The sequence below is a fragment of the Canis lupus genome, chromosome X (genome assembly GCF_003254725.2).
Source record: "Canis lupus dingo isolate Sandy chromosome X, ASM325472v2, whole genome shotgun sequence".
Classification (NCBI taxonomy): Eukaryota; Metazoa; Chordata; class Mammalia; order Carnivora; family Canidae; genus Canis; species Canis lupus.
The window spans coordinates 84,528,713-84,556,272 of NC_064281.1; the positions used below are offsets into that span (position 1 = coordinate 84,528,713).

Below are 27,560 nucleotides of genomic sequence, written 5' to 3' on the forward strand. Positions count from 1 at the left end.
ACTTCTTCTTCTTCTCTCTCTCTCTCTCTCTCTCTCCCTTTCTCTTCCTAGTGAAACGGTGAGAGCAACGAAACTAACTTTTCAAATTCACTTTACTCTGCAGTTTGACTTCAGTTCAGGCAGTGCAGTGATCGGAGTGTGCGGGGAAGAAATGTATAATGTGATCCGCTCAGGAGCAAAATCAAACAGCATCAGCTCAATTAAATAATGTGCTTTTTTATGTAAGACCATGGTGGAAGTGGGGCTAATTAAAACCGTCAGAGGAGAGAAACTTCCTAATTCTCATATTAATTCATCCAGGGCCACCTGCATTTAATTGGCTCCTGCTTTTCCTTCGCTAACTCCCTTGTGGAAGGGAGGAGGGCAGAGGCTGCGAGCTCCTGAAAGCTTGTAGGTTCTACAGGGCAGGTTCCTAACGAGTGCTAATTATAGTGAAGGAAGGTGAAGAGAGACGTCCTCCCCCACCCCCACCCCATTCCCAAGGTCCCACAATACAGGGAGCATATGTAAATGGAGACTCATCAAGTCTATTAAGGAGCTGTGTAGCTCTGAAATCTGTTAAATCCACTGTTGTTCCATTAGCCATTTGCATTCGTACAAGAGTCCAGGGATAGCAAGTCAAGTTTCACAGAGGGAAAAAACAAAAGCCCAGGGAAATTTGAGTCTTGCTCAGGGCTTCCTGACCACAAGCTGGACTGGAATCTGGGTCTCCTCATTCCCAGGCCAGAACTCTGAAGCCCCAAGATGGTGATTTCCTAGCAATGGTCTTCCCTCTTCTCTCGCCTCCAGTTTTTAAGGGAACTAGGATGAGCTTTTTGGCGATTCTGAGGCTCCTCACTTTTTGCCTAGCAGGCTCCCTACCATGTTGCCTCCTACGGAAAAGCTGGAGCCCCTAATGAGTGGGAGCTGGGGGGCAGGAAGGAAGGGGCACATTTGGGTCTGCCTGCAATGTTGGCCACAAAGTGCAGTGAGCAGAGCCCAACCAAGGAGGAGTGGGCATGGTGCTCTCGGTGCTCTCAGCTAAGGAACAAATGCCTTTTTCGTGAGCTGCCCAGCTGAGTTCTTTTGTATGCACAGCAGGAGGGGGAGCTTTTTCGTTTTTGTTTTTGTTTTAAATGCAGCTGCTTTAGCAAAAGCCTTGAAGACAGCCACAAATACTCAAGAGTCCACCACTGGGAGCGATTTCTGGCTGTAGGACTTGAGGCAGGCGTGGGAAGGGAGCCCTGATATCCAGGCTGCTTTGCGTGCCTGCCCAGGTATGGCTTGGCTCAGCCTGCTGCAGCAGAGGCTCTATTGCCACATCTGAATCGTTCGCCTCACATTCAGATCCCTTTCACGGTAGCAGTTTGTTCATTCTGTTTGCTTGTTTGGTTTTCTTTCTGTCTCCATCCAAAGAAGGGTATATTTTCATTTTTTTTACATGTTCTGTATATTTATTATTAAAACATGTACAGGGACGCCTGGGTGGCTCAGTGGTTGAACGTCTGCTTTCGGCTCAGGTAATGATCCCGGGGTCTTGGGATCTAGTCCTGCATCAGGCTCCCCTCAGGAAGCCTGCTTCTCCTTCTGCCTATGTCTCTGCTTCTCTGTGTCTCTCATGAATAAATAAAATCTTAAAAAAATACAATAAAACATGTAGAAACAATGCAGAAGTATATACAGAAAACAGTTAATGACCTCCACCATACACACATACCCACTTGTCTTCCTTCACACCTTTCTAATTCCCAGAGTTACTGTATTAGCAGTTTGATGTGTATAATTCCAACTTAAACACACACACAAACACATGCGTGCAAGTGCATGCACATTTTTAACAAGAATAAAATAGTACACATGCTGTTCTGCCACTTTTTCAGTCAAGATTGTGTCAAGATGTGTTTCTATTTTAATATGTAAGAATCCACTTGATTCTTTTTAGCTGGTGTATAATATTCTAAGATAACGTATATACCATATCTTGCTTAACAGTTCCCTTATCGAGGGACATTTAGTTTGGCCTTTATATGATGAGTGTTTCTTTCTTACATAAGATTCACCAACGAACACACTTGAACCCATCTTGTCCTGTTTTAATGAGTGTATTCATCATCAAATTTCTTGAACTGAAATTGCTTGGTCAAGTGGCACAGGCATTTAAAATTTCCTAGTATTGCCAGCTTGCCCTTCAAAAAGTCTGTGCCACTTAAAATCTTTTTTAAGATTTTATACTCCCATCATGGTATATGAACAATGCTCCTCTTCTCTGAGATTTGACTGGAAGACTTGGAAGATAGTCATAGTTTACTTCTGTTGCTATAAGCCCCATCCCAGAGCCTGTTGCTTCTTCTGTGACTCTAGAGGCTGGTCAGGTTGGTCAGAGCCAAAGGAGCAATACAACTTAAGTTGCCACGTGGGGTGGTAGAAAGAATACAAAACAGAGTAGGAGATCTAGTTTCTAGGACCATGTCTCTGAGGCATTGGACAGGCTACTTTAAACCTGTGGTTGTCCATTTGATTATCAACGAAATGAAGATCATAATTGTGGCAGAACAATGTTGTGTTTGTTGTGAGGATCAAGCCAGGAGGTCCAAAAGTGGTTTGTAACCCGAGAAGCAGGATACACATGCCAAGTGGTTATTCAACTAGTGTGGTGATTATGTCCTTTCTCCAATCAGTGAGGTTGGAGAAGGAAACGGGAAAGTGGGAGTTGAGTAGGAAACATTACACAGATGAAATCTTTAAGACATTCTTAGCTTCCCTGAAAGTTCCCATGCAATTGTCCTATATTCTTGGAGAATAAATCACATTGGTAGCAAAGACTGCTTTATGGTGTCAAGATGAATTGGGGCACCTTACTGGCTCATTTGGTTAAGCATCTAACTCTGGGTTTTGGCTGATCTCGTGGGTCCTGAGATTGAGCCTCCAGTCGGGCTCTGTGCTGAGCGGAGAGTCTGCTTGAAGATTCTCTTCCTCTGCCCCTTACTCTACTTGTGTACACGTGTGAATTCTCTCTCTCGCTAAAATCAGTTAGTCAATCAATCTTAAAAAGAAAAAGAAGAATATAGGATATTGCCCTTTGATGGGAAGACTGAAGTCTTCTATGCTGGGCCTGGCTCCTAAGCCCAGTCCTCTTTCTTTTTTTAAAGATTTTATTTATTTATTCATGATAGACACACACACACACACACACACACACACACACACACAGAGGCAGAGACATAGGCAGAGAGAGAAGCAGGCTCCATGCAGGGAGCCTGATGTGGGACTTGATCCTGGGTCTCCAGGATCAGGCCCTGGGCTGAAGGCAGCACTAAACTGCTGAGCCACCTGGGCTGTCCCCCAGTCCTCTTTCTATGACACCTCTATGCTTTAATTTGTCAGGCACCTAATAGGATTTTGGCCCTGTGCTACTTTCCATAATCACCAGTGAGAGAAGAAATACACACACGAAATGCTTAAATAACCATGTGTGGTGACTGCATAAATAGCTCTGAGTTATTGCTGAGGTATATGTGAGGATTAGAGTGAAATCAAATACCTTTTAATTACAATTTAAATCAATAGCGCAGAAGAACAAGTTAAATCATGAGCCAGAAAAAAATCCAGTTTTATGTCTTAAAAAAAAAACATTCTTATTGTTTAAAATAACCCAAATAAGTGCACTTTACAAATCAGAGATGTAATATTAAGTAAATGTTCATTCATTTAGATCAGTGATTTTTAAATTACTTTAACCATGATGTAAAAATAAAAAATCAATTTGATGGGCTACTTTCTTTAACCCCAAAGTTAATTAAAAAGATATCTGTAAGGGATCCCTGGGTGGCGCAGCAGTTTGGCGCCTGCCTTTGGCCCAGGGCGCGATCCTGGAGACCTGGGATCGAATCCCACGTCAGGCTCCCAGTGCATGGAGCCTGCTTCTCCCTCTGCCTGTGTCTCTGCCTCTCTCTCTCTCTCCGTGTGACTATCATGAATAAATAAATTAAAAAAAAAGATATCTGTAAAATCATGGAAAGCAGAACCATCGTGATTTCAACCTATTAGGGATTTGAGGAGGAGGGTGAGGGGTGTTTTTGCACTGGGAAGGCAACCACCAAACACACACAAAAAGGCTATTTAAAAATGCCTGATTTTTAAAAATTACCAATCTAGTATACCCCTTTTCCCCCCAAAGCAAATGTGTATTTAAACAAAACCCATAATACTGTGTCTCATATTTTTAAAAAGCATGGGCCTTAGACTCAGATCCAGATACAAATTCCAGCTCTGCGACTTCTTACCATGTTCATGTAATAGTCATGTATGCATAAACATATTTTCAATTAAGGAAAATAAAGATAAAATGCAAAGTGATCCTTTAAAAAATCTGGAGTATATAGTTTATTTAGTCTTTGCCTCCCTGTTTCCTGCCTTGTCTTAGATTGGAAGGGTCATGGTTGTTCTCTTTTCAACTTCCAGCATGAGCATAATTCTAAATTAATAAGTCCGAAGAGGTATCCCATTCTCTCAACTTCCCCAGATGTCTTCTCTGTGAACCTAGAGGTCTGTTGTGTGACTTTTCCTAGAAGGACCTTCGCAAATATATTAATTAGTTCACCCTCCATCTTGAAACTTGTTTTGCTAGCATTATGAAGCAATGATGGCCAGATGTTATGGGGTGTTGAGAAATGTGGAGGAAAGTGTACTGTGGAGGGTCATAACTCATTTTGACCATTTAAGTATGTCAGGATATCTTCATAAAAATAAATTTGCAAGGGGAGAGGGAAAGCTACCCGTAGACTTTTACCCAATTGTGATAATTTTATGTTCTCTTCTGATCATTTCTATGGGTGTATTTTACATCATTATAATTTGAATGTAATTAGTATTTTGCAATTTTTGGTCATTTTTGATGAGAGCTTATTGTCTCCTTGCTGGAATTTACCATAATTTATATAATGTAGCCAAATCCTGGTGGTGGGAGGTGGATATGGATTTTGGATTAGCAAGGGATGATTTTTGGAGTTACATTTTAAGGTTTGCACATGGGTAAAAACATGTACTTATTGTTAAAGATGAGAGGCCACACCGAAGGTTTTAGGGAGAGCCACATTTTAATGAAATTAAATATATGTATATATCTATATAAACTACTTGACGTAGTTTTATTACTATTATTATTTTGTCTAACTCTCCGTGTTTTGAAGTGTGTGTTTCATGAGCAGAAAGGTAGTTTTCCTGTCTAAATTGTCATCTCTGAACGCCACTGCCATATCTGCCGGAGTCTACTTTGTATTCCAGAGACTCTTATCAGTGTAACCTGTTGGCCTGACAGGTGGTTTCCCAAACCCAAACCATTTTCCCCAGTAAAGAGTGCCCATGTAGCTGGACGGATTTCCTCCCCTGGAAATTATTCTGAAATTCCAATCTTCCTGAGGGGAGCCGTTTAAGGAAGATGCACAAAACGCCCCACCCCTCCCCACTGTCAGGTGCGCCTGTCCCTGTTTCTCTCTCTCTCTCTCTCTCTCTCTCTCTCTCTCTCTCTGTCTCTCGATGGCCCCACCTCTTTCTAGACAACCCTGACAGTGTAGAAGTTTCCATCTCCTTTTCCTTTCCCTCTCTCTGTTCCCTCCCCTTCAGGTTTTTTTTTCCCCTCCCAGGCGCTTCCTGCCTGGAAACAAAAGATTGGTCCCCAGCAGCCCACTCAGGGCGATTTTAGTTTTCTGCTCACCCTCTGATTGGCCCGCGTGCGATGCAGAGCCCAGGTGACGTCATAGCAGACAAGAGCCAGGGAGCGGTTGCCGAGCCGGGCTTTGCCGCGGGCGGGCAGCTGTCGGCAGCGCACCGTCTGGGGGCTCGCGCGGGGGGCTGCAGCTTTTCCCGGCCCTGGGCAGGTGTGCGAGGCCGGGAGGAGAGGCGGGGTGAGCGGGCCGGGCCCGGGGCTGCGGCTGCGGCTGCGGCCCCCCCCGCCAGCCCCGCCAGCCCGAGCGCTCGGAGGTAGAGGAAAGGTCTGGACAGGGTGGCTGGACCAGTGGCAGGTAAATCCCGCGACTCAGGGCGCCCAGCTCGCTCGGGGGAGGGTGTGGCGCTGCCGGGCAAATTTTTCTGCCTTCCCGGGGGCCCCTCTCCCACTCTCGGCGGCACTTCAGCCTTGGGTCGCCTCCGTGGCGTCCCGGGGCCCCGAGACCCGGCGCGCAGTTCGCCCGATCGCGCTTGGCGGCCGCGGACGAGTGGGTGTGTCAGGGCCACTCTCTGCAGGGCCCGGACCCCGTTGCTGGGGCAAGCCCTGGACTCGCCGGCCGGGGCCTGGGCCGCTGGAGGCCAAATCCGCCCCCAAATCAACATAAGCCGGTTAGACTTACACCATCTTTCCGCCCCCTCCCCCAGCCACAGTAGCGACGCCCCCCCCCAAAAAAAAACCACCAAGGGGAGGAGGTGTGGCCGCGGCCTGGCCAAGTCCAGGGGAGAGGGAAGAGCCCAACTATAACAAACAGAAAAAGTGACGATTTTCCTCTCTGGGCGCCCTTTCTTTTCTTTTTCTTTACCCTCCTCCTCTTTTTTGGTGGTGGTGGGGGGAGGGTAATGACAGGACGACTTATTTCTTTTCATGTGAAGATTGGAATGATGCAGTACTCTCCCTAAAAAGCCTGGGACCCCTCATTGGCCTTTGTCTTTGTCTGGGGAGGCGCAGGGGTCATTAGGGGTCATCAGGTCCCCTGCCCCCCAACCCTGTCCTCAGCTTACAGTGGGCCTTGCCCTCAGTTTGTGAACTGGCTCTGGCAAGATGACTGCCACACTTTGGGGCAGATTGAACATTTTAGATTTTTACTCTTGTAGGTTTTCCTTCCCTAGGTGGTGTTTGAGGGACGGGGTGGGAGGGCGGTGCCCAGGGAGGGAGCAAGAGACCCCTTTTGATTTTTTTGGTCCCACCTTCCAGAATCCAGTGGCAGACTCTGGACTTGAGGGTTCTAGGCTGTGGTCTGTAGAAGCAAAGGAGAGAAGGGTGAGTGGCTTGGCTTTGGGAAGCATGAAGGGGGTGGTTGCAGTGTTTTTGGGTTTTTTTTAATGGCTTTCATCAGAGAAGCCTTTAGCCATGCTAGTCTTGCTCCCCCCATGGTTTTACAGACTCAAATCCAGGCCAGCTGTATGGCTGTCTGAGGTGTTGGAACAGAAGGAGGTCCATTCCTGTCGGTGACAACACTGTGGCCCTGTTCTGGGATGACTGAGGTGTAAAGGTCAGTGCAGTTTTCACTGGGCCATTTGCAAAATTATAATTGGGCAGGTCTGTGATTTCATACTTGAGGCCCCTACCCCAGGGGCACCTCTGGGTGGAGGGGCCCAATCTGGTAATGGATGATTAATAGCCTGGGGCTTAGAGGGAGAGCCATGGAAGCCTCTGTTTTCTAGATATAAATGTCATACCTCCCTTCTCCATGAATGGGGCAAAATGGAAAGAGACTGGCACATTTGCTGGGTAAAAGCCAACAGCTGAAGATCTCGAGGCCAGAAGGACCTTGAGATGTCAAGGAGTGGACCCCCCCCAACCTCCAGGCAGATAAGCGGGCCTTGTAGGGAGGTTCACTTGTGATACACTTGCAGGCAACGGGTCACAACACCCCAAAGGTGTGCCAACTAGCTGACTATTACCACAGGTTGCAGATTTTCTGGTTGGAGGCAGAATTGGCATACAAAGCAAACAGGCATGCTGAGGTCTTTGGGGAGAGGATAGTAGATGTGACAAGTGAGAAAAATGAAGAATAATTGGAGGGATGGGGTGGGATGGGGAAGTGCTGCCCCTGTCAGAGACTTTGTTATTCTGAGGTCAGAGACTAAGCTACTGTGAGGTCAAAGAGGGTGGCCAAGGCAAAAAGAAGTCAGAACTAGAAATCTAGAAAGAGGTAAGATCAGATGGAGCAGGTAGGAACAAAGCCATAGAGAACAAGAAGAGAGCTGTGGTCTTACTGGGAACCCAAAGGCCCCGATTTTCCCAGGTGAGATGGTGAAATTTTGGTGGTCGAGGCACATGTCGTTCATCCCAGACTTAGGGGGATGATTTTCTTGATATGTAGGGAATCGATAGCATTCCCATCCGCATAACCCACCTTCGGGAACTAGTAGCTTTGGTCATAGGAAGGGGAAGAAACTCAGTGAGCAGTGGACTTCACAATGGCTCTTTCCTGCTGGGTAAGGAGAAGGAATGGCAGGGTTGGGGCGGGGGTTGGGCCTGACCCCAAAGGAGATTTGGGGAGCTTTGAATCTGCCCAAGACAGGTAGGTTGACTATTTTTACATGGGGAGGGCCAAGGCCAGGTCTGTGGTCCCTGTTGCAGCCGTAGGAGTATCTGCCTGTGTTCCAAAAATGCCCTCCTTCCCAGGGGCCCATGGGACCCCGTGCAGGCGAGGGATGGTGAAAACCACTGCCCTAGAAGGTAAGTGTAGCTGTTGAGGCTTCTGGGGGTACCCTGTTGTGCCCCAACCTCCCCAACTGCCAGAGGCTAGGCGGTTCCCCCTGCAGGGCCTGGGGTGGACTCGCCTGCCAACTCTGCACGATGTGATTTCTCCAGCAGGGGGCAGGAAAGGGTGTGCAATCAGGGCCAGAGTCCTCCTCTGGTGTGAAGCTGGAGCCTTCGTATGAACTAACAGCCATACGTTTCAAATCTGATTTTGGGGTACTAGAGGACCAAAGAACACCTCCTCCCCTCCCCCCAGGCCTGGTAGTCTGTTTCCATTCCTCCTGGGCCCCAGGACTTTGGAAGGCATTTGCATTTACATCTCAAGTAGTGATTACTCCAGTCACTAATACCCACAGCCTAACCCAGAGTTTAATTGGAAATGTTAATCAGGACAATGGATCCATGTCTGATTTGCACATTCAGTCAATTATCTGCAGGTTGGGGCAATCTGTGTTGTACCCGAGGGACGTGACAAGGGGCAAAATGGCATAACTCCAGCTGCGGCTGCAGGTGGGAAGCCAAAATGGGGGAGGTAGACCTTGAAGGCCCGAAAGAGATGAACAATTTACTGGTGGGGAATGAAGATCATTCCCAAGGTGTGGCCACAGAAAAGCCTGGGGCGCTGATCATTGAGACAGAGCCTGACTGACTGTCTTGGAGCTCACACAGTGGAGAGGGAGGCAAGGTTTTTTTGCCACGCTGGGAGGGTGCTGTATTTGGAGAAAGAAGGTTTTTTGTTTTGGGGGGTTTTTTGTTTTTTGTTTTTTTTTAGAGACTAGAGGACAGGGAGCTGAGGTAGAACAAAAACCCTGGGAGTCAGGAGGCTGGTGGTCTGGTCTGCTTCTGCCCCTCTTTGAGCCTTACTTTCCTTGGCTTTTGAATGATGCGATTGGATGAAGTGGTTTCTGAGATGGTCATGACATTTTAGAAAGTGGGTCTGTTTGTTCTTGGTCATGAAGGCAGGCCCACCATAGGACATCCCCCCCAAAAAAATCCATTTACCCTTTTAAATCTCACCCTCCAATCTGGGGGAAATCCATACAAAATGAACCTCCAACCACGACACACATTCCATCTCCTTGAGCAGCGTGGTTTTATTTTGATTTCATGTCAATGGGAAACAGGAGGGAGAAGGGAAGCCCAGGTGGAGAATCTGCTAGGGAACCTATAACCAGCCTCTGAGAAGCTCTGTGGGGATTTTATATAGATCTTATGGGGGGGGGGTTGGGGGTGCAGATAGGTACTAGTGGTGCCAACTCCCCGATTCAGCCTCAAAACCGAAGGGCCCAGATGAGGGTGAAGGAAGGCCTGTTTAGGATGTGTATCCTCTTCTTTCTCCCTCCTCTGTGAGCCAGGTGGACTTTCTGGAATTCTGCATCTATGAGACACTATCCCTAACTGCCTGCACAATCGCCCCCTCTAGTGGCCTCTGCGGGAACACCTTTGGCAGAGCTTCCCATGTGTCCCCTGGCCCGGCTCCCTTTGCCAGCGCTAATCCCTTGGGCAGTTGTTAACTCCCTGCCCCTGCGGAGAAGGGCACCAGTTCTTCCAGATGTCCTGAAGGAGAAACTGAGGCAGCTGCAGCTCCCTGCAGGCCCTTCTCATATATGGATGAGGCCGGGGGTTTAGCAAGGGTGCCATCTCCCTAGCACTTAGTTTCCTCCTTTGGGCTTCACAAAGGTTCCAGAATTCCTTTCCCTGCAATCTTTAGTGCTGGGCCAGGCACCAGCTGTGGGAGGGCCTGCGGTAGAGAGAGTGGTTGGCCATAGCTTCCTGCCCCCTCCCCCAAAAGTGGCAACCCTAGTCTCCAGTCAGAGATGCTGACAGGAAGCTGGAATGCAGCAAAGCTGGGGTGCTGGTAGGCACACAATGGGTGCACTGATCCCTACCCCAGCCCCAGTAGGAGGCTAAGCTACAGGTGCAGACACAAGGTGTGATAAACATACAACATGATACAGACACATAATATGGCAGAGACATGTGTTACAGAATATGGATTAGAAACATGGCACACACTTACATGTATACTCAGAACCACAGCACATCCACAGTACATAACAGACCCCGTATATGTGCACCTGATAACAAAAACATGACTGCACACACACACCCAACATGATACAGACTTGACACACACAAAATAGCGATAAGTATGACATGGCGTACACACGACCGGGCACAGGCACGCAGGGCACACAGCTACTGTGGGATGCAGGAAGCAGCACAGATTCCACCCTGCACGTACTCAAACACAGGGCCACATCTCCACACTCCCAACAAAACACATCCCCAACGGGTGGGAGGAGTGAGACCACCAGGTGGAGCACTGTGTCCTGCCAGTCTCCCCCCACTGGCTAGGGCTGTGTAACTGGTGGATTGGAAGCAGGCTGCCATGCAGTTAATGGGAGGCTGAAGCAAGGTGGAGACAGGTGGAAGGAAAGCTCAATCTTGTACAGGAACCTGGAAGTGCTTGGTTGGTCCAGGCTGGTGCATCCACTGCCCCCCCCCTCAATCTTGCGTTCTAGCACTGTTCCCCACCTCCATGGGAGCTTTCTGCCATCCCCAGGCTCAGGAGACTTTTAGTGGCCATCATTCTTGAGCCCCCTTCCAGTCCTGCCCCTCTCTGGAGCTTTGGTGGCTGTTACTCACCTACCCTCACCCCACCCCCTTGCAGGATGAGCTCATGCAGCCAAGGACCTGGTTGGCACACCACTTAGTGGCTCAGTGGGTGGCAGTTGGAAAGGCTGCTTGGAGGATGCGAGTGGGAGGCACTCAGGGAATGCCAGGGCCCCTGGGGGACAGATGGGTGGCCGTGTTCTGGAGTCTCGCCAAGAGCAAGTGGCATACCTGGGATATGGGTTGGTCTTCTTGTTCACCAAGGGGAAAGTGAGAATCCTGGGGCTTTTCTTGCCTCCCTGAGGCTTCAGTTTTTTACTGTCTCCGCCTTTAGATATCCTGCCATCTGTGTCTTTGGATTAGGACCTTCTGCATTCCATTATCGGCCATTAGAGCGTGTACTAGCCTGGGTCCAGCTTTGTTGGAATTGAACATATATGTGCTGCTTTTCTTTGAGAACAGACACCATGGAGGGAAGCTGGGGGCAGGGTAGGAAGGATGGAAGAGTGGGCTTCCTTCGAGAGGCTTGAGTGATTGTGGGTGAAGGCAGAAAAGAGAAGGGTTAAAGACCTTGCCTCCACAGTTGAACATGGAAACCTCTGTAGGGAAATAGGGCAAACTATCACCCAGAAAAACACCAGTAGATATTCACCCTAAGAAGTCTGAGAAAGACTGTGGCAGACCTCCCCATAGTGGACATTGTGGGGAGGCAGAAGGAGGTCCCAGTTAGGATCAGAGACTGCAACCTTCAACAGCTATGAGATGATAGCCAATTAGGGACTCTCCAAGTGCTTCCCACAGCCACCCAGTGAAGGGGTTGCTGAGAAGGGGAGGAGGTAGAGGTGGCAGCTTGGAAGTGAAACAGCATTGCCAGGGTTTGGGGAAGCTCAGATGTCCTCAGAGCCAAAGTGCGTTTGCCATGATCTCTCAGTTTTCTGTTGTACGTGGGACTATACCACCTCCTAAGAATATGTGGCTATTTCCCATCTGTCCTATTTGATCTCGTCCTCCTGACACTTGTCTGGGGTGGCTAGGGCAGGTCTTCTCTGCCAACAAGCAAGCAGAGCCAGAGTGAGTGGTGAAATGACAACAGCTCTCAACCTGAAGCCCCCAGTCCAGCACCCAAATGGGCTCTGACCTCCCAAGGCCCTTTGTATGCTTCTCTCCTCTCTGATGCTCTACCTTCTCAAGGGGTTTTCTGAAATCCACTGTAGGGTGTATGTGAGGTTTTGGGGGGGTGGCTAAGGGAGTAGTAGCAGGAGGGGCAAGGGGTTCCTGCACCCCCCACAATGCTTGTCTTGGCAGGTTGTCCCCAAGAAAGAGCATCTGAGTCCTTGCATCTTGTGGCAGCAGGTGTGCCCAGCACCGAGTCCGTCGGAGCTGAAGGCAGCCCAGCCCCTTCTCATGGGCAGCACCCATCTGTGCTGAGGTCCTACAGTGGTGGCAGTAAGAGGTGAGTAATGGATTCCAGGGCAGGGAGTCAGACATCTCCAAATCCAGGTAAAGGCCACCTTTTCATAAGAGCTCCCAATGTTACAGACCCTGCTTAGGCCTCCCTAGCTGGGTCTTGGGATATAGCCCTTTCTTTCTGGGGGCCTGTGGCTGTATAGTTACCCTTGGTTTCTTGGTCCCTCCCTGCCATTGCTGATATGGGAATGATAGCTGTGACTTACATTGTGGAGTAAGAGAAACAACAGAATGGATAGGGCCAAGTCCTTTACAAACATCAAGCACCACCTAAGAGCTTCCGTGTAACCACCAACGCGCTTCCCATCAAGCTGCCTATTCTCTTTCTTCCTGCTTTCCAGATGTCACAGTGGCATTTCAGCCACGTGCCACTGTCTGACCAGTCAGTTCCTGAAATTTCTCCTGCTCCACAACTTTCATTTCACCTTCCTATTCAAGACATACCCCCACCCCATCTGTCCCAGCTTCCGGGCCTGGTGGGCTTAAACCTTCCAGAACCTTCCCTCTGCCTTCCCATCCAAGCAAGGACCACTTCTCCCCCAGCTTTCCAACAACACTTGAGTGCGTAGAGTATTGCGTAGCCCTTGCTTCTCTGCTGCCTGCTGTAATTCTTGCGTGGTTTCTGGAGTGTTCATCTTGGCAGGTAAACTAGACCAGAAACTAGGGATAGGGACTCAATTTTACAGGTCTCTGGTCTCTCTCACGAGTGCCCTACAGTTGCCCGGCAGATTTTCAATTTGAGCTCTTCTCTTCCTCTCCACTTCTTTCAGGTTCCGTGGCCCGCCTCTGATCATGTACCTCTTTCCCTGTCGGGCAGCCTTTAGGGCTTCTGCTGTCAGCTGCTCCCTCCAGCCTTCTGTTGCCATATGTCACTGTCCAGCTACCTGTTTGTATCTTAATGTCCCTCTTTCTCTTGGTCTACACTTCTAACAACAAGAATAACAAAGAGAAAATAAGGAGTACACAGTGCAGTTCCCTTTCACAAAGTCTGCCCCAGGCCCCAGGACAAAGGAAAAGTGTAGCTCAGTGGCAGGTGTTTCTAGGGTGCCTCCTCATGAAGGGGAAGCTCCAGAGTTTCAGCCATGATATTGAGGGTATGAAATTACAACCCTGCTGATACTAATGTATTCAGCTTTCTAGAGATGCTGTGGTAGGGGATCCTCTATAGACCTGGAGCGACAGAAGGTAACTAGAACTCGCTCAAGTCAGAAGGGAGCCCCGGGATCTCTTCCGGGTGTTCTGTGACAGCTCCAATAATAACCCGTATCTATTGTCTACTGTTGCCAGCACTGGGCTAGGCATTTTACTTGCAGGAGACCGTTTGATCCCACAGTAGTTCCTGTTTTTGTTTCTGATTATAAGTGAGACTAGCTCAAGGTAGGTACTAGAATCATTGTCTTTGCCCACAAAGAGACAGAAGTTGGGAGGGGCTGAGTAATGTGCCTGTAACTGGACACATGCGGTGGCTTTGAGGGGAAAGACGCTTCCTGGAGAGTTTCTCAGCATCCTAGATGACATCAGTACTCTTCCCTGGTTGCACACACGCACATATACTTTCTCAAGCATGCTTCTGTACTCTTGGACATTCATACAATCCTTAGGCCTCCTTGGCTCACACTTTTCCCACCGGACACATTTGTGGTGACCATCACGCCCACCCCTTCACCCTCACACACATATTTACAAACACACTGCATGCCGGCATACACTCATACTGCCACACACTGCCACTTACATTTCTATATTCACATTTCATACTGACACATGCTTGCACTCGCCCTACACTGCAGCCTCACATTCCCACCCACTCACACCTTTATACTTTCTTATGTTCTCACACACTCTTGGTCACACCTTCTCACATCCACAGAAATGATAGAATCACATTTAACCTGCAAATTCCTGCACGATCGCAAGTAGTTTATACGCAGACCCATGCTGACTTGCCCTTGCCTATTTCTCATATAGCCATACACACCCTCAATGTTATATGCTGTAACACATTTGCGCTGTCATGGATGGTTTCCTCCTTGCAGTAAAACACACAGATCATCACTCATTGAAGGGACACATGCATGCGCATACACGCTCCCACCATGAACACAGTCTCACCCATTTCCACTTTTTTTTTTAAGATTTTATTTATTTATTCATGAGAGACAGAGAGAGAGAGAGAGAGGCAGAGACACAGGCAGAGGGAGAAGCAGGCTCCATGTAGGGAGCCTGACATGGGACTCGATCCCAGGTCTCCAGGATCAGGCCCTGGACTGAAGGTGGTGCTAAACCACTGAGCTACCCGGGCTGCCCCTCATTTCCACTTTTTAGACCCTCTTACAATCTTAACCTCAATATTACATGCTCAGCACTGACGTAACCCCCCTGCCTCTGTCACACTCACACATAGTCACCCTTATACATGGAAACACGCTCATCATGACACCCATTCCCGTTTATTTGCTCACCTTCATGCTGAGATCTGATCGCACTCCTCCAGCTCACAGGCATGCATCCTGATATACAGTCTCACACTCTCCTTTTCATAAACTTAGACACTTTCACTAACACCCAGCACCCTATGTTCGTACTCAGAGTCATACTGATGCAGTCATCCCGACACACCCTGACATGTCCATATGCCCATTCAGTTCTCATGCTAATTCACATCACACAGTCACACTTAGGGCATGCCCATGCCCACATACTGATGTTTATACATTTGCACAGTTTTCCATATTCTCACATTTGCAGACACATGCTCAAAATCCTACACTCCCACACATTCCCAGGGGTGCACGGTCACAATCATGCACATTCACATGTATATCTTCACACTGTCCAACTATCATTTCTATAGTACACGTGTTCACACTGGTGCTAGCATGCTTACATTCCTGCCTATTCTCACTCTTGTACTCTCATACTGACATACCCTCACACAGCTACATGCATTTGCACCAGTACACATGTGGTGATCTGCAGGGTCCCTGAGTGGCAGTTATGTTGGCACACACCACCCTGACCCACACAATTGAACACTGTCACCCTCAATTCCCATAAATGCACTCATGCACTTAGACACAACCTGCTACTGATGCCGTAGATGGCCATGTAGACTTACACTCAGACTCTCATCCACCCTGCAGTACCCCCCCCCCCCCGCTTAGGTTGATATACTTGTTCACACTGGCTCATGTGCCCACACAGTCACCAAGGCATAAATACATTGACTCTAGCTCAACATACTTGCCTGAATGGCCATGAACTCTTAGTTGGACTCACACACGGACGCATTGACACTGACCTATGCTCCCTTGCTGAGATGATCCCACTAACCCACATCTGTGATTCACACGTGTTTATAGTGGCCCCAAACATGCGCACACACTCACACATCCCCAAACTCTTGCATGTGGCCCCACGCTAATACTGCCGTATCCACTCATTTTTTTCACTGACACACACACACACCATCTCACACCCACTGCAGGTGGTAGCTCATAATCACAAAAAAGTTGTCACTTTTTTCCCCTACTTGTCACTAATGCTCTTCTCATACCTGCTAGAAGGTTAACAGCAACCTGTGGCCAAAGGAAGACTGTTGGTCTCAGCCAGGGCACCAGTGGGACTAGATCTTTCCAGAGCAAAAAGGAGTGGAATTTATGTCTAGGATTAAAAAGAAAAAGCTCAAACCCACAGATCAATTTTTTTTAATTTTTCCCCACAGATCAAATATTATATCCTTTTGCCATAATTCTCTTTTACAGAAGTCATCTCTAGTAGAATCTTAGCCAGCCTATCCAAAGGAGGTTGGGGCTTAGATGGTTTATTTTCTGGAAGATGATGACATAACCTGTCCTCATCTTTCCCTCCCAAGGGGAGGGGAAGGTAAGAAATGTGTGTGTTTCTTTAGGCACTCCCAGTGGTCTCCTGGGCAGAAGTATGTGTCTCTTATTTTCTGTTTCTGATCTGGAATTCCACATTGCTTCCCATAGCCACCTCTAGTCTAGCCAGGTCTACTTTTTCCCTGTTTACACTGGAATGTGTTACTCCATGGTATTCAAGAAAGAGAAAAGAAAGGTTCATGAGTTAGCTGGATGATAAAGTAAGTTTCTCTTGTGAGCATGCATGCGCATATATAGACCCCACTGGAATTTCAACAGCTGTTACTAGCAAGTTAACAGAGGAAATTTCTCAGTAGGCGCGGATGAAGGCAAACTGAAAAAACTTCCTTGCACTCCAAACAGACTGCAGACTTCCCTGCAAGAGGGTAAAAAGAAGCACAAATCCCAGGAGCGAACTAGTAGATCAAGAACCTGGTGTCAGGGTCAGGCTCCACCCCAATTCCCTATGAGAGAATTAGAAACATGAGAGCACCTTGCAGAAGCCTCCTTAGTCCATAGATTCCCCTGCTGGAGTCTCTATGGAGTAAAGACGGGTGCAAAATATGTCCACACGGCCATTTGATATGGATTCTGGCACCATGGGGAAAAGCCTGAAATACCACGTAGTACCCTCTACACCTGTGATTAGATTGAGGCCTTCTTGAAAGCAGAGACCATATCGTGTAACTTATCTTGGATTCCCAGTGTCTACCATGATGCCAGGCCCAGAGCATCTACTTATGAAACTCCAGTAAGAAAACTGAAAGAGGTAGGTGGACCGCAATGTGTCAGGACAGATCCAGTGCCTGTCTTCCTCAATCCCAGAATTCCAATGGCCTTACCAGCCTAGGTTGAGGATCTTCTGTGGGCCCTATCGAGTGCTAGACCCAGAAGGAGATTCAGATGGAGGTATGAAACATATCCTGCCCTTGAGGTACTTTTATTCTAGTGGGGAAAAGGACGTCACCATGCAACAGTAGCACAAGGCAACAGTCTTGAAGCTTGGGATTGGGGGAATCTTTATAGTCCTCTTTAGGTTCCCGAGAACTTGAGGGTCCATGAGTAGTTGGGAACAGCAGCCAGGATGTGGGGGGAGTCATTTCCCAAGGCAAACCTCCTCGTAGACCTCTTGCGCAGCCCAGAGATGTGCCATCTTTCCAGGAGCCCTTTGTCTCTGTACCTAAGGAAGAGGAATGAAAGTGAGCTGTAGACCTTAATGGAAGTTTTGTACTGAGTGAAAATTTAGCCACCACCTCCTCCAAGGGATGGCTTTAGAGAAATAGCCTGGCAAGTTTACATTTGGTCGTTTCTGTGGATATGCTGAGAGTCACCCAAAGCAAATTATATAATTTTAGAGGACTGGGTGAATTTTAGGAAGGAAAAAAAATGCACCTGCCTAAATTCACTTGAAATCCTTGTGAAGTGCTAAGTGCATAGACCCACCCCCGTGCATTTATATGGTATTTTCTGCTTTTCAAAACAGTTAATAACCCATTCATCCATTATGATAGAGGAATTAGGAACACCAGCTTTGGAGTCCGTAGATGAGCATTTGAATGGCAGTTTGGCCACTTCCTTGCTGCGGAATCGTGTTTGAGTCAATTACTCATCCCTCTTTTTTTTCTTTTTTTTTAATTTTTATTTATTTATGATAGTCACACACACACAGAGAGAGACAGAGGCAGAGACGCAGGCAGAAGGAGAAGCAGGCTCCATGCACCGGGAGCCCGATGTGGGATTCGATCCCGGGTCTCCAGGATCGGGCCCTGAGCCAAAGGCAGGCGCTAAACCGCTGCGCCACCCAGGGATCCCACCACTGTGCCACCCAGGGATCCCACTCATCCCTCTTAAGGATCAGTTTCCTCAGGCAGCCCGGGTGATGCAGTGGTTTAGCGCCGCCTTCAGCCCAGGGCGTGATCCTGGAGACCTGAGATCGAGTCCCACGTCGGGCTCCCTGTGTGGAGCTTGCTTCTCCCTCTGCCTGTATCTCTGCCTCTCTCTCTCTCTCGCTCTCTCACTCTCTCTCTCATTCTCTTTCTCTTGAATAAATAAAATAAAATCTTAAAAAAAGGATCAGTTTCCTCATCTCTGAAATGGGAGGACACTAATAGCTTCCTACCTCACCGAGTTGTTATGTGGGTGGAATGAGATTATCTAAGCAGGTAGCACACAGTCCAGTCCACAGTAAGTGCTCAACAGATGATAGATCTTATCCTTACCACAGCTCTATGAGGTAGGTGCCTTCAAAGGAACGGGACCCTGAGACAGCAGAGAAAGGAGATGGTTCTTTGCAACCAAGGAGCTATGTTTCACAGGACTTGTTGCCTGCTTTCCTTACATTTCTGCTTAAACATAAGCTAGGAGGTAGTGCTCATCCCCACTTAAGAAGATGAAGGAAAAAACAGAATTATCCTATGGAGAGTTGCCTCCATTCCCAGGTCCTTCTGGGACATGCTTACCTGGGCATTGCCACAATGTTTCTGGTTCGTGTCCATGTCCCCTCTTGTCCTACAACTTTTCCCTTGAAATGATGAAGTCCTCCATGATGTCACCTTCCATTTGCTGGTATAGAAACTTCAAAGAAGGGAACAGGAGAGGCTCCTGATCCTGGTGGAGTCAGAAGTCTGGTGTCTAACTACAGACACTCCTCTGGCCTTGATTCTAACACTGAAATGTCTGCTTTGTGGATAGATGTTCTGCCTATTTCCAGGCTTTGGTCCCAAGCACCACAGTGGAGACACAGTTCACTGTGAATCCCTCAGAATGTTCATGTCCATGCAAAGGCTGTGAGTAACTGAGAACACGTCATGTCCAATGAAACTGTTGTGTGGTTGTGGAAGCATACATCAGAGTATGGGCTTTGGAGCCCCACAGACATGGAGTTGTGGTCATATCTTCCACTCTACAACCTTAGCAGGCAGCCTGATGTCTCTGGATGTCCATTTCGTCTGTAAAACAGAAATAATAATAGCTAATGTGGTTACGCATGTGGCACACACTTGTGCAGGTGTAGCTTTCAGCAGAGCGGCTGGGACATAAGATCTCAATGGATGCTGACAATTTTGTTTATGGCTCGTGAAATCTAGGGTAGTAATTGTAAGCATCTCCTCTAGGTATAACATTTTATTTTATTTTTTCTTGGCTAGGTAGTCACATTTCGTACATGAGGAAATAGGTTCAGAGGGGCTAAGGGACAGATGTATCCAAGATCATGAAGCTGATTTGCAGCAGAAATAGGCTGAGATGGGACCTGTCCACCCTGAACATTTGCATCTTTGGTTGGCAAAGCCTTTGGAGACTACGTCGAACAAATAAGAGCTGTTTGAACTGAGCATAATCCTTCTTGTGGAAAAAGAAAGTTGAACGCTAGCTACGGTTTATCTGCTAGCCCAACCATATTGTATTTTTTCTTTGTCTCCTGTGCTACGTCTGACACATTGCAAGAGTGCAACAAACGTGATCTCATAAGAGTATGCTTTGCAATAAGGCTGAATAATATATGGCCATGGTGCTGCTGTTCACCACCATAAGGAAAATCTTTCTCCAGGCATGCTGTGTGGTTTTGTTCATGCTGCTCAAGTAACACCAGATGTCCACAGTGTGGGATTTCTTAAAACATTCTGAAATACGTCCACAGACCTCTGGTGCCACTTGGCCATTTTTCTTGATGTGAAGATGACATGACATCAACCTTAGTAAACTCTAGGGAAAAGATGGGAGGACATAAAGTGGAGTATTTTTGTCCTCTGTGTAGCCTTTTTTTTTTTTTTTTTTTTGGCCTCATAGCCATACTCGGAAGTGAAGTATTCTTCTCTTGGCTTCCATGAAATCTTCTAGTGAGTTCCTCCACTTCTTTAACCACATTCCTCAGGGATCTCTGGTTCCTTTCCCCTTTCTAGCCCCTAAATGGTGGTGTTCCCCAACAGTCTTTTCTTCTCTCTTATTCTGTACTCTTCTAGATCTTCAAATTCATATCTACAGCACACATGCCCAGCTCTCTTGAACCATTTCATGATGCCAAATCAATATGTTAGAACAGCTGCTACATTTGTATGTATTGTCTTTAATCTTGGTGTCTCTATTGAGAGGGCTAGATAGCTAGGAAGACATTTTTTCCACCACCTGTGAATTGATGTGTCCTCTTGCTTTTTATGGCTTGCTATGTGGTTTCTGCCTCTCAAAGTCAAGATGCTTAGATATTTGTTTTGCTTTCCACCAGATATTCCTAATTTTGCTGTGATAGACCTGTCACTTTGTGTGTTCTCTTTTCTTTGTATATTGACTTTTACAAAAGTCACCCATTGAGGTTCATTTGCCAATACTTATTGGTCTTTGTAGAATTTTTAGATTTGTTAGTAGAGTTCATATAAAAGTTGAAAGACATTTTTCTAAAATCATAAATGCTGTCATATTGGCCAAAAACATTAGAACAGTTTGTTTTTATTCTTACAGGAATACGGTTATTATTGGTGCTTTAATGGCTGCTAGTACGAGGGGCTTCCAACATAATCATATTTGTTTTCAGCATACCATCTTATTCATTAGTTTTTCCTCCCACCATTCTAAGCTAGTCATTTACTCTTATTTGCAAAGACCTCTAGGGCGCCTGGGTGGCTCCATTGGTTAACATCTACTTTCGTTTCGTTTCATGATCTCAGGGTCCTGGGATTGAGCCCCGCACCAGGATCCCTGCTCAGTCTACTTCTAGGATCTCTGCTCAGTCTAGGGAGTCTACTTCTCCCTCTCCCTCTGACACTCTCCCTGCTTGTGCTCTCATTCTCTCTCTCAAATAAATAAAATCTTCTAAGAAAAAAAGACCCCTCCAAGACAAATAAAACCCAAACAAAAAAGAAACTGAGACACAGTTTTATTTGGAATCCCAAACAGAAACTAAAGGTTAAACCAGGGACTTAATACACAGCATAGCGACTATAGTTAATCATACCAAATTGTGTACTTGAAATTTGCTGAGAGAGTAGATCTTGCATGTTCTCATGGCACCAAAAAAAGGTAACTATGTAAGGTGATGGATGTATCAATTAATTTGAACTGTGGTAACCACTTCACAGTGTAGACATATGTCAAACTATCACATGGTACACTTTAAACATATACAATTTTTATTTGTCAATTATACCTCCAGCAAATCTGGAAACCTCCCCCCAAAGACTTATATAAAAAAGAATTTGGCCTCCCACATTCTTCTAGGCCTTTGGGGATAGAAATGTATTTCCATTCAGGGTCCTGAGACCAGTTAATCATAGCAGGCCTAACATCCCTGTCATCTTTGGCCAATGTCCGAAACAGAGGCCCCTCTTGAAATGTCCCTCCTCTTGTCTTTCTAGTCCCATGCTCATGTGCTTGCTTTCTTCCCTGGCTCACTTTCTCAGTGTCTTCTCTCCCAAATTATTCCCATGTCGCTACCTAGAACATCCCACCCCGTGGCGGAAAATTGCCCCAAGTCTTCAGCCTTAGACATCTGCAACCTTGTCACCCAAGGAAGAATTCTGAAATTCACAGCTAGTCATGCCATCTCACTGCTTGAAGCATCTTTGTCTAGACAGGAGGAATCTAAACTCCAAAAAAAAGGTTAGAAAACCTTTCTTCATTTTGTCTTTGCTGATCTTTTTTTCTATCCTTCCAATTTACTGTGGTTGGGCCAACTTATCTTTAGTTCCTGTAGTCCACTACATTGTTTCTAATCTCCTCTAGGCCCTAACCCATAATGTTTCTTATGCCATAATGTTTCATGTGTACTTCCTTTGTGAAGCCTCCTCCATGCTTTTGAGTGCCCCCTTCTCTAACCTTTACTGAGCTGCCGTGGTTAGCACCCATTACACTTTAAGTTTCTTCAAGGGCAGGGACTGTACCTTGCTCACGGCTTGCCCTAGGAGCTAACAAACTCCTACTCATCCCTCAATATCCTGCTCAAGTGCTATACCCTCTGACTTCTCTGGGCAGTATTAGTTACCCTTCCTCCACTGTAGCTCCAAAGCATCCTCTGCCTACTTGGGCACATACTAGGCATACACTCTGTAAAGGCTGAATGAATGAATTTATTTATGAATATTCAGTGATTTCCTCAAGATCACAGAATGATCCAGCAGTAGAACTGGAATGAGCTACTCTTCATTTGTTGGAGAGCATTCTTTTGGGTTTATGAAAGACCTAGCTAAAAATCAACCCCTGAAATTAAAACTGCATGACAGAGTGCAACTTAGTTCTTATACGAACTATGAAAGGAAGGCTTTTCTTTTTCCAAGTATCCTCTTTTTCATGCATTCCCCAGAAGAGGTCCATTTTGCTCATACATGGTTATAGGTCTAGAAAATGCTTTTTATCAGACCATACCTGTCTCTTCTGTACTTTGTTAGAAGCCAGTGACTTGGCTTTTTTTAAAGATTTTATTTATTTATTCATGAGAGACTCCCAGAGAGAGGCAGAGACATAGGCAGAGGGAGAAGCAGACTCCCTGTGGGGAGCCCAATGTAGGACTTGATCCCAGGATCCTGAGATCACGCCCTGAGCCGAAGGCAGATGCTCAACCACTGAGTCACCCAGGTACCCCATTGTCACTTGGTTTTTTAAGAGTCTCATCCAGGTTCCTTTTTTCCAGAGGTCTGAGACCTGTTCTCTTTCTTACATAGCTTTTTTTTTTTTTACACAGCATCACTTAGCTCATCAGAAACAGAAGCCTAATGCAAAGAGGGCTACTCTAGCATGCTTGGGGTATATTTGGCTACTCTAGCATGCTTGGGGTATACTTGTTTGTTGGAATATACTATTGAATAAAGGCCCACACCAACCACATGCTTTTCACTTTTCACATTCTGGCAAACTCCTCCTTACCCTTCAATACCCTGCTCAAGTGCTGTATCCTCTGACTCCTCTGAGGACATACTATCCTCCCTGCTCTGACCCTCCAAAACTTCCTAGAGTCCCATGGCATTGTACTTTACTATGAATGTCAGTCATCCTCACTGGACCGTGAGCTCTTTGAAGACAGGGACTGCTCTTAATTTCTCTTTATATGCCCTCTGTACCTAACATAGCACCTGGTGCCTATGGATGTTGGTGGCATGGGGATAAAAGGCGATGCAATGATGTTCTCTGGATATCCTATATCCTATAGTCCCCTGACATACGGAGTTCTAATTATTGGCCCTGATTTCTCATGTGGTAAGATGGTAGTCAAAGAGTCTTGCTTTCTTGTGAACTGTTGTAGTCCCTCCCTTTTTTTAAAGCATTCTTCATTTTGCCATACACACACCCTGACTTGGTTTGTAGTTGTATTTTTACTTGCATATTTAATATATGTCTTATATATATAACGTGCAGCCAGAGATGAGACCCACTGCTCAATCCTAGAATCTCACTCCCAACACCTACCATGGCACCTGGCACATAAGCTTAAATCTGTATTTGTTGTTTCAGTACATGAATGCAGGCACAGATGGGTTACTTAAGAGGTGTATTCTTAGAGTTACTATGGGACCCCTCAAAGGGTAGTCAGTTTCTGTTTTGGTCTCAGGATTCTTTGAAATAAGAGTCAAGCAGAAATCAACAAGAAGAGCACGTGGAATTATTTTCTTCTCCTAGAAAAATCAGTGTTAGGGACGCCTGGGTGGCTTAGTGGTTGAGCGGCTGCCTTCGGTTCAGGTTGTGATCTCGGGGTCCTGGGATCGAGTTCCACATCAGGCTCCCAGCACAGAGCCTGCTTCTCCCTCTGCCTATGTCTCTGCCTTTCTCTGTGTCTCTCAAGAATAAATAAATAAAATCTTAAAAAATGAAAACTGAAAAAGCAGTGTTAGGCTGACGGAAGATCTTTTCTTGTACTGTCTTTATACAGCTGTATAACCTGTAGACCCTCATTCTTAAGAGGCACAGAATAGGATAGGGTATGCCTAGGCAAACCACAAAAGGCTGAAACCAGGTGGTGGTTGGCTTATGGGACCACGGATGCAGGCAATATATTAGGCTCAGTCTTAAAGCAGAAGGAACACTGTGAGATACACATTGTCTGATGCAGAGTTATAATACAGAGTTCCATAATTTATTATGAATACCCGCTTTCTTCCCCTTTATCCTACCCAAGTTTTTGTCCTGGATGTGTGCTAGGCCACAGTCTGGGCCCCATAGGAGGAATATAGGAACCACCACCTGATTCCCCCCTCAGGCCTGCTGACTTCAGCTCCCTGCACCAAAGCCTGCTTCTGCTTTATCTGCAGTTTTCCTCCCAAGATACCATATCTTCCCTTGATGTGAGGGCCACGCCCTATGATATCAACCCAGGAGCTTCCCCGTGTCACAGAAAGTCTTAGGCACAGGGGTAGTTTTTTTTCCATGTTTGTAAGCTCTGGGGAAACGAAGCCTCCACACGTGTTGGAGGGCAGATATGCTCCAGCATGAGCCACTGGTGAGCCATGGCAGTTGCCACCAGGTGGTAGAGTCATGGATAGCACGGAAAACGAACTGTTTGGTAGATCTAACAACTTGCAAATGAAGAATTTGTGTTCAGTTGGAAAAGCAGAATGCTTAGTTGTGAGGTCATCCATCAGATCAGGTTTTTGGATCCTAGAGGAATTTCTCTGGGCAGGTTGGTTATGATCTTTTCGTAGACTCATGGCCAGTTTGGTGAAGACCAAAATGTTGTCTTTGGTTGAAGGAGAAGAGATGGGGGGTTCTAACACTCAAGGCTCTGGCCAACTGGATGTTAGTCTCCTCTGATCTGTGAAGGAGGATAGATGGAAAGGAGATCTTGTCACATCCCATTCTTCTAACGGTGAGGGAAGCCTTTTCTTTTAAATAGATAGCATTTCCTCTTCTTTAACGATAGCTCCCAAATAAGATGGTGAGATACATGCTCAGCTCTCATAAAATGTGGGCACAGAAACTTAGGTCAAGGGCAAAAGCTTGCAAAAGACAGGCTGTGGGGTGCTTGGGTGGCTCAGTGGTTGGACGTCTGCCTTTGGTTCAGGGCATGATCCCAGTATGCTGGGATCAAGTCCCACATCAGGCTCCCCGCAGGGAGTCTGCTTCTCCCTCTGCCTGTGTCTCTGCTTCTCTATGTCTCTCATGAATAAATAAAATCTTTAAAAAAAAGGCTGGCTGCATTTTATGCCAGCTCAACTGCTTTGACCTCCAGTTCTGACAGGATGCCATTCATACATTTGTTCAGTCATTTTGGTGAAATACGAGCTTTGCAAAATGGATCTAAATTCCTGCTTTAGAAATGATATGAGGGGTAGCCCTGGTGGCGCAGCGGTTTAGCGCCGCCTGCAGCCCAGGGTGTGATCCTGGAGATCGAGTCCCACATCGGGCTCCTTGCATGGAGCCTGCTTCTCCCTCTGCCTGTGTCTCTGCCTCTCTCTCGCTCTCTCTGAATGAATAAATAAATAAATCTTTAAAAAAAAAAGAAATGATATGAGGGTCTCAGTCAACCTCCTGTACTCCCCCTCTTCAAACCTGCAGTGGTTACCTTCTTGCAGAAAACCGATTTGGAGACAGAAAGACTGATAACAGAGCAAGGACCTAGGATGAAGAGCCGTGGCACATGGGTTGGAAAACAACATCCAAGCATCTGTTTGGTATATGGAAAGCCTTAGCAAATTCAGGAATTGAATTTTTAGGCCTGAATTTGAGGAAATTTGTGGATTTTCTGCTGGAGTGGAACAGGGAAGGGTGTAATTATCACCCAGGCATAGTAACAGAGAGCAGCTAAAGCCCCAGAGACTCAAGACATTGGCTTACCATATCTTGTTCACTGGGGCTATCCGTCTACATCTAATTTTCCCCATCTGAATGCTTCCAAGTAAACTACATTCTGTTTTGAGAATTAGGAAATGTTTTATTACTAGGCTTTGCTTTCCTTTTCCTTCTTTGAGGCATCTTTGAGGGTATTCACCTTGGGTGGTTGTTCTGTTTTGTTTTGTTTTGTTTTTTTAATGCTTAAGAAATTGTCTGCCTCTGTTCTTTATGCATCTTATTTTCTCTTCTTAGAAGCATCAGTGTTGGAAATGTAAAAGCTGAAACCTGTAATAATGCATTAGTTTGCAAATATAAATACACATCAGATGATCATTAGCATTTTCTTGGCATTAGCTCATGGCAGCATACACAGTGAATATTAAAGTGTGGCACTGCATACATTTAGAAGCTTAAGAAGTCATTTAAATAAGGACTATTGGTTCCATATAACGTACGCAGTATATGAGGTCTGGATGCTGGGGTCTACCTATTGATTTCCTTATTTGCAGCCCATCTTTGAAATTTGCAACCATAATAGGCTGGCTTATTGGATTTAATTAATGTCAAGTTCCTGTTGAAAACAATGGAAGTCACTCATTAAAGATGTTAACAAAGAACAGGACTAGAGCAGAACTGACCTCGTTTGCTTGTGTGTATGAGAGCGAACACGAATGTATTCTGTGTGACTGTGCTTGTATGTATGTCAGCAGCGAGCTATCTTTTGCAGGATCTAAGATTGCAACCAGGCAGCTGTAAAAAGAGCGAGTGCCTCTCTTGCTTGTCCGGCTGCTTCCGCAAATCTGCCTAACAAGTAGCTCAGTTCCTCCTGATCAAATGATCTTAGAAATGGCTTCCCTCCATTGCACACTGTAATGGTATCTCCCAGGCGAGGCTCCCTGAAACAGCACACCCCTGTCTCTGATAGCAGAGTTCCCTTGGTGAGTGCCCCAGAACAGAAAACCTCCAAAACAAGGCCATTTAAGAATGGGTACTGCTGGCCAACACAACCTGTTGGAGTTCTGTCAGTAAATCACCTAGCCTTGGGTCTTCGGATGAAAAAAGCAGGCGAAATCAGTAAGTACTGGCCTCCAGCAGGTTGGAATGAGAAAGCTGGAACTGTCATATGACTATTTGGGGAGGATAAAAGTGTATATATGAGGAGTATGCGTGTGGGGATGGTTTATTTGGGTGTCCCGGAAGGGGAATTGAGGAGAGTTTGAGATTTTCATCTCCACTCTTTCACTTTGTGACCCTGGGTATATCAACCCTTGTGCTCCATAAATTCCTCCTGGTGAAGATGGGGATGGTACTCCCTCGTTCACATGATGGTGTTCAGCTCAACTAAGCGTGGAAACTTGTTGGGCATTACACATTTGCGGAGAAAAAAAAATGAGGTGTGGATCATCAGTTGGTAGCTGACATCTACACTGAAGCCA

General features: G+C 46.5%; 1 protein-coding gene across 17 annotated transcripts in view; it reads left to right on the forward strand.

Annotated features, from left to right (window-relative positions):
- Window positions 1–27,560, forward strand: part of PAK3 (p21 (RAC1) activated kinase 3) — a 571,264-nt gene that overhangs the window by 433,403 nt on the left and 110,301 nt on the right. For 2 of the 17 annotated variants that reach the window (XM_025431422.3, XM_025431423.3), the window contains exons 1-4: window positions 5,749–5,999; window positions 6,899–6,964; window positions 7,087–7,196; window positions 12,335–12,482. The exons of 5 other annotated variants lie outside the window; for them this stretch is intronic. The gene's annotated coding sequence lies outside the window, so the exon portion shown is untranslated. Of the gene's footprint in view, window positions 1–1,121; window positions 1,257–5,747; window positions 6,000–6,898; window positions 6,965–7,086; window positions 7,197–12,334; window positions 12,483–21,805; window positions 21,967–27,560 lie in introns of those variants that run through there. 10 more of the 17 variants (XM_025431424.3, XM_025431425.3, XM_049107805.1 and 7 more) reach the window with 9 other exon arrangements.